The sequence below is a fragment of the Monopterus albus genome, unplaced genomic scaffold (assembly GCF_001952655.1).
Source record: "Monopterus albus unplaced genomic scaffold, M_albus_1.0 scaffold51.1, whole genome shotgun sequence".
NCBI lineage: Eukaryota > Metazoa > Chordata > Actinopteri > Synbranchiformes > Synbranchidae > Monopterus > Monopterus albus.
The window spans coordinates 450,565-458,053 of record NW_018127931.1 but is presented as its reverse complement, the minus strand read 5'-3'; the positions used below and the strand labels follow the sequence as shown (position 1 = coordinate 458,053).

The 7,489-nt window shown below is 40.6% G+C and overlaps 1 long non-coding RNA gene across 1 annotated transcript; it reads right to left on the bottom strand.

Annotated features, from left to right (window-relative positions):
* Positions 1-4,933: 4,933 nt before the first annotated feature.
* Positions 4,934-7,044, bottom strand: LOC109960961 (uncharacterized). The gene is made up of 3 exons (XR_002275075.1): positions 6,732-7,044; positions 5,559-5,790; positions 4,934-5,119 (listed from the first exon to the last, which is right to left on the bottom strand). It is a non-coding gene; the product is annotated as an uncharacterized LOC109960961 (long non-coding RNA).
* Positions 7,045-7,489: the final 445 nt, after the last annotated feature.

Here is a 7,489-nt window from a genome sequence, read left to right as displayed (position 1 = left end):
CCAGCTGTGCCTCTCCTACAACCTCGGGTTGTATCTCTAGCAGTCCAGTCAACCCAGCACTCCACGCTGCCCTGAGATCACCTGACAAGACCGGTTCTGACCACTTCTCATATCTGTAGTTATTAAAATACATTTACCTGGTCAAGCCTGAGTCGGAGTTCTGCCTTTTTCTGAGTCCGAACAAGCACATATATACACAGTTCGCCGTAACAGCAGGTGGTAAAGTTTGCACAAAGAACCATGGGATGCAGCCTACCACCCATCTCAGACATTTACATCAATAGATGCAGGGACAAAGCAGTCTGTATCATGAGAGACTCCACACATGGACTGTTTGCCACTCTGCCCTCAGGCAGGAACCTGCAAGGACCACCAAACTGAGTAGGAGGAAGAGTGTCTTCCCAGTTGCTGTCAGACTGATGAACTGTTCCACATTGTCATGCTAAAGCCTCTGAAACTATAGCCTTCACACCCCATTTGTGGATGAAGATGAATTTCCACATGTACTGGCTACTCCCCTAATATCCCCTCTGCGAAAAAAAAGGCTGAACTGGTCATGTGAACATCATCTCGTAAATGAGAGGTCTGGTGCATGGAAGAAACGATTAGCCGCAATGGCAACAAAATAGAAGAGTTAAAAAGAAAAGCTGATGCTACTAGAACTTAGGTCTTAATGAAGTCCTTGATGAGATCCAGGATGTTTGACAGGAAGCAATTTGAATCTGTCAAGCTGTTATTCCTGAGCATATGACATCCTTTGTTGGAACAGTCCACCACCTTGGAGCCAAGTGTTTGATTCATAAACCTCAGAGCATAATCCTGTAATTCACTGCTTGTGTCTTCAGAGATAAGATCTGGAAAACTACTTAAAAATTCCCCATTCCTATGCAGAAATGGTTTAAGGTTTGCAGATCTCTCCAAGATGAAAAGATGAAAGCTCTGGTCCCAATTGAAAAAGTATGCTAAAAAAATTAATTTTACATCATTAGTGGGCATGCTTTTATTAGTGGGGCTGAAATCTTCGCTCCAGATTGAAGATGCTGTCATTTGGTGATCGAGACAAAGTTATTACTACAGTATATGTACTTTGAAAATGTTGTACTTTTACTCTCTACCTCTAAGTTTTTATGTTATTTAAGTTAAGTTATAAGTTAATGTATGAACTTTTTATTCTTATCTAAATGTCTCTGTGTATTGTTTTCTCAGTGCCAGGGGTTAAGAAATAATCTTAAATGTAAACTTGTTTTGTGAACAAAGCAGGTTCAAACAAATTTCTTTTTTACTTTTCAGGAATCACCTTCCACAGCTAATGACATCAATTTTTGGAAATCTCAGTGGAGATAATTCTATTTGGTTTTCCCATGGATCAAGAACATTCAGCAGGTGTTTGTACTGTTAGGACCAAAGGTCTTAAATAGAGGGAACTGGACTCCAAAAGCAGGACTGTGACCAAAAGAAATAGGATTTATTTTTCTTTATTGAATCTAAAGTCAAACCAAGCTGTGGAAGACATAGAGAAACCACCAGTCATGCAGAGTGTGCAAGTTGAGCAGGAGCAAAGCTGGGCAGACTGAGTGGGAACAAAGCTGAGCAGGTGAAACACAGCCATGCCTAGAGAGAGGCTGCAGCTGGCCTCCACATTCACCTTTCTCTATTAGTATAGACCTAAAATTATTTTATGTAACGTTTACATCTTACTAATTTGTGTTGGGAAAAATTTTCTCATACTAAAATGTACCCTTGGCACAACAGATCTCATCAATCTCGCATTGTTTACTGGGTTGTTTCAAAAAAGGCAAAAAAGATGCTACAAATAAACATTTTATCTACTCCACTTACCAGGGGTTAATTTATGCTGAAACAAGCCACATCTGGATCCAGCACCTCTCAAATTGTGACCGGTGTCTATTTTGATAGACCCAGCACCTCAGTCACATATGACAGAAACTGAATATATGAAGAATATATAAAAAGTCCAAGATCTAATACTTTTTGTATGACTAGCCTTTTACAACAGCACATTATACTAAGATTAGAATAATGAAATGCAATAAAAACAGCCAGTTAGGCTAATTACATCACAACAGCCCACGCACACACTGCACACTCAGTGTAATGTTATGCCACGGAACAAAACTCCGGAAAAGATACCTGCAAATTTGCTAAAGTATTTCAAGACACAGCAGGGCAAAGCTAGTCAGAAATCAGAAGCTAAACAGGTTAAGTGAGACCCAGTTATAAAGCTGACAACTGTTAATGAAAAGGTTACTACATGTCAGTCTGTTGCTGAGGTCAAGGATTTCAAAAGGACATAGGACTGAAGCAAAGCAAGGAATAACATGAAAGTACTCCTCTTCCATGACTGCATTATGGGCTGTTTTAAATAACTCCAAGTAAGAACATATTTATTAACATTACTGCATTATATAGTCTCTGGTGCTTTAAATTTGTTGTTGTAACATTCTGAATATAATGTTAATGTGCAGTAAGGCCCTAAATATGATGCCAGGCTTCCTATTAATTGAATGCATTAGAGGTCATAGCCTCACAGTACTAATGTATTTAAAATAAATTGGGCGATTTTTATAGAGAATGTGAAGTTGGAGTCGTGTGTTGAATTTTGCATAAATATGCCATTTGGGGAGCTCATGCTTATTATCCATCATATACTGTATATGTATACAGGGCAAAGCTAGTCAGAAATCAGAAGCTAAACTGTATATGTACACACACACTACATATCTGAATATCACTCTTGCCTTTTTGGGGTTGTCGCAGCGAATTGACTTGCATGTTGACATTTAGCATGTGTTTTACGCTGGATGCCCTTCCTACCGCAACCTGGATTTGAACCCGCGCCGACGCGGTGAAAGCGCTGCGCCTTAACCACTAGCCTACCAGGGAAGGCTCACATTAAATTAAAAAAAAAAAGTACTATCCCATACACCTACACACAGTAGCAGATGCTTCAGCTACATCCAAACACCCACTTTAGTGTTCAGTTTAAGCACAGACAGGACAGAAAATCATTCTTCTGCAGTGTTTATGGCATTTGCCAACAGCAGCCAACTAGTGTTAGCTCCCAAAGTGGGAGCTCAGATCAGGGTGCAGAGTCATTTTTTAGTCTGTAGCTCTTGTAGACAGGATCTCTAGGTTCCCTACAAGTTAGCTGTAGTCAGCTAAGGTTATCCATTCTGAATTACCACGGTCAGTAAAGTGAGATCTTAATGATTTAAACAGTGGCCTTGTCCCAACATGGCATGAAGTACTTTCACATTCTCTATAACTTGCACTTGCAAATGTGTGTCTTCTTGTGTGATATATTGGTCGCTACAAACACACAACAAATAATGATTTGCCTTTAAGCTGCTCCTTTAATGTGGAAAGTAGATAAATGCACCAGTCACTGAGGATTTTTTTTCATTCTGGGACCTCCTCTCTCCACATTGACATGCCAGATCTGTCATCAAGTGATAGTCCAGGACCTCATAATTTACAAATTAGGCACTGCTGCTTACAGATCATAGAGCAGTTTATATTAAACTGACTTCTCTAAATCTCACTCAAAAATCTTTAATATGGAAACCTAATAACTCGCTTATACCCCATAATTCTGTTCTAGTTATAAAACAAAAGACTCTCCTCCTCTTCCTCCTCATCATCATCATCAATACAACTAAAGCCAGAGTCTGAGGCTTGAAAAACTAGTTAATATCTGCAAACTACTTCCTGGAAAGCTTTTTTGGTCACCTAGAAACTGATGCCCAACATGTGTGTGATTTGGGTGTGTGCGCCCTCCCCCCCTGTGCTGTGCCCAACCCCCATGGTATGCATGTTCTTCCAGTAATGCAATTCACAAACTTAATATAAATAATATCACTGATGATCCACTAAAAATGGTTTCGTATTGTGCATCTTTTTTATGAGAACTGCGCCTTAACCACTAGCCTACCAGGGACAGCTATAAATGATTATAATCATAATGATTATAAAATTTTAAGTGTGTGATGGTGGTGGTGTAACATTACAATCTAACTATGGACTCTGCAGGGGTGGAGAACTTAGTCTAGCTCAGGCTGTTAAATGCTTAGTCATTCCCATAAGGGTACTCCAGGTTGTTCAGGTTCAAGGATAACTAGATAGAAAATTACAGTTAGGAGACAGAATGTTTATTATTATGACGTGTTTAGATATAGTCGTAGTCATATTTTCTTATACTTAATGTCATGTCAGAATGTCTTAGATACACACCACACAATCACACATTGATTTTCTTCATGCTTTGACTACTGCTATGGCCAGCTGCAAAGCTGGCACTGGGAGACGTCACGGTTTGGCGTCCCTGAGTAGTGTGGGGCTAGCCCAAAGTGATATAATGTATAGGCCTGTTATGGTTCGGGGCTTTTTCATCTACCAGCTGCCTGCGTGCATGTTGGAGGTGCAAAGACTCCTGAGCGTGTAATGTTAATTTTACCTGTGTTCATTGAATAAATCAGCACTGTTTTGAAGTTACTTGGACTGCTTCGTCTCTCAGAGTTAACGTAGTGAAAAGAACTGGGTCCAACACTAGCTATCTACTTTATAGTTCACTTATATTGTGTGGCATTTGTGTGGACAGCAAAGTAAGAATTTCATTGTACAGGGAAACACGCTTCCTCACTGTGCATATGACAAACACTTGACTTGAAAGGGAGAGAGGGGACACATTATGGAAAAGAGACACAGTTAATAGACACAACCTACACATCACACCATCAGAAAATAAAGACAGATTACATGAACAAGTATTAAAATGACCAGCATGGTAAATGCACTTAAGCAAATAAATATAACTATCAGTAGAGTAATCATGCTGCCTCACCTTCAACAGAGCTGGCTCATCAAGACACGATTGGCTGAAATGTGGCACCAGGAGAACATCCTTGCATTCGGTAGCAGTTACTTTTTATTTGTAATTTCTTTGCAAGATTTGAAAACAAAGTCTTTCCATGTATTTTTCTGATGAGGAATTAAAATAATGCCCTGGACCAAGGGCTCCATGCTGCAAGCTGGTAACATCATACTGACATGAGTCATGTGTCACTTATCAGCTGGTGCTGCCCCCACATGATCAAGAAGCCTAGTAGAGGGTCAACCAAAACACAAAGCAGGCTCGAACTCAAGTATCCAAAATACCAATCCTCAGTTTTTCAGCATCACTATCTGCTCCAAATGGAAGAAATTACCTGCCCTGTCTATTGAAAAATGTAGGGCCTCATTCATTCAATAAGATATTGCATCAGAATATTATCCAACAATCAATGATCCCTAATGAAGAAATCAAAAACAATTTCCCAAGTAATCTTTGGAGCTGTACTGCAGAATTTAGGGTGTCAGATTAGCAAAGTTTTTGGTGATGGTTGATTTATCAAGCATTGTACACAGGCATGTATTAGTTTTCATGGAACACTCATGTAATCCGTTAGGTTTCTAGCATGAGGCTAGGACCCAAAATGCAGAGAGATTAGAAAGTCTTTATTAACATACAAGAGTACAGAGAACAAGTGTCGCGGTAGTACCGGGAGCGCTCAGGTGAGTCAGGCAGGCAGGACCTCCCAAAGGTGGTAAGTAGGATGGCAGAGTGGAGCTGAGGCTACACCAAGGAGTGGAGGCAGGACCAGAGCCAGGTTGACGAGGGGGCACACAGGTGAGTAGTAGGGTAAGGTGATGGAGACAGGTGAGTAACAGCATCGCTGGCCAAACAGGAATATACAGCAAGATAGGCTGGGCCAGGAGACATGGCCAGTGTAGCTGGGGATTTAGGAAATTCACAGGTAAGGTGGCAGAGACAGGAGAGTTGACAGTGCGCAGGCATTGTCAGGAGCAAACCAGGCAGGAACAAGGAACACAGGTGAGTGCCAGTGTAAGATTTGATTCTTATAGGCTCTAGTTACTTTATAAGCTTTAGTTACTTTTCATACCTTTATGTTTCATAACTCTAGTTTCCTTTAGTTGCCTTTCTTTTCTTTTATATATATATATATGCTATATTGATGATTGTCCAGAACTACTGAGCTTTGGTTACTTTTAATACCTTTATTGTCCTTGCTTATACTGTATATCTCACAATTGTATGGATGAGTCAAGTGATACTGAAGTAGAAACTGCCTGCTTTAACTTCTGTGTAGACACAGTGTCTGTACCTTCAGGTAACCAGACAGCCTATTTTACATTTTAACAAAGACCTGTTGGCCTGGTTTGCACCTTCACCTAGACCCACTTAGCATATTCCAAGTTTTGCTTTGTCATGGGGTCTCCTGGCCAGTTTAGCATATTTATTAGCATCACACACACTCAGGGGGGCCTGCAGCCCAGACCACCCATTGTTCTGTGTCCATGGATCAAAGAAACACACACGTGGTTTAGATCACATTTCAGCAAGCAGGCGCAGGCAGGGGTAGACCTACTCACACCAAATGGCCAACAGGATTACGAAGTGTGAAATGTTGTCCAGGACAAAGCAGCCCAAGAAGATAAAAGTATTCTGAAAACATAACTCATGGTTCAGAGAATGGATCTCCTGCGGGAGCTCTGTCTCTCTGATCCCAGTGCTGCATGGCTTCACCTGTGCCCAGACTTTAAGTAAACTTCCTGTTGATTTTAAACAGTCCTCTCCTGTCTTCACTTCTCGTGCTTCCAACAAAAGAATTGGGCTATTTCTAACAGCAGACAAAGGGCAGAGGGAGACTCACAAAGTGTACTGATGCCGTCAGGAGCAAACCAGGCAGGAACGAGAAGCACAGGTAGTGGCAGATGAAGACTCACACAGTGCACGTACGTCGTGAGCAGCAAACCAGGCAGGAACAAGAAACAAAGTGAGTTTCTTCAGCGTTGTCAGGATCATAGTAACGTCAATGAACCAGCAAAGGACTGAGGGGAAAAAAGGAGGTATATATTGTATGTGCTGCAGACCGGGACATAATGAGGAACAGGTGAAAACAATAAATGGTGAGTACTGAGGTAAAGCTAGGGCAGGTGAGGTGGCACAGAGAAGGAAGTAAACCAAAATAAAAGCTCTCAGAACTAGAAAAGAGGCAAAACCATAACAGTATCACTTACATTTATACATTTTGGTTCACATTAATGTGACTTTAGGTTTGTACTCATTTCTACTGTTATAAGAACTTGAAGGAAGAAGTCTTTGCCGTGAGTAGTTATGTATGTCCAAACATCATCAACTTGACTCCAACATTTTCAACCTTCTTATAGATGTTTCACACAACTTGTGGTTAACAAAATGACACATCTCCAAATCTAGATATTTCTTTAACCAAAAGAGAGAGCAAGTCTTAAACCATGTTTTATGGCATTCTCACATTCCACTGTTCCATTCCCCTGGAAACCAATCAGATAACCATTTTGAGTTTGTTTTAAATAGCTCAGACTAAATATCTAAGGTCAGAATGTGAGGTTCATGATGAGTATTAGGAGTCACAAAGAGAAAGGGTTT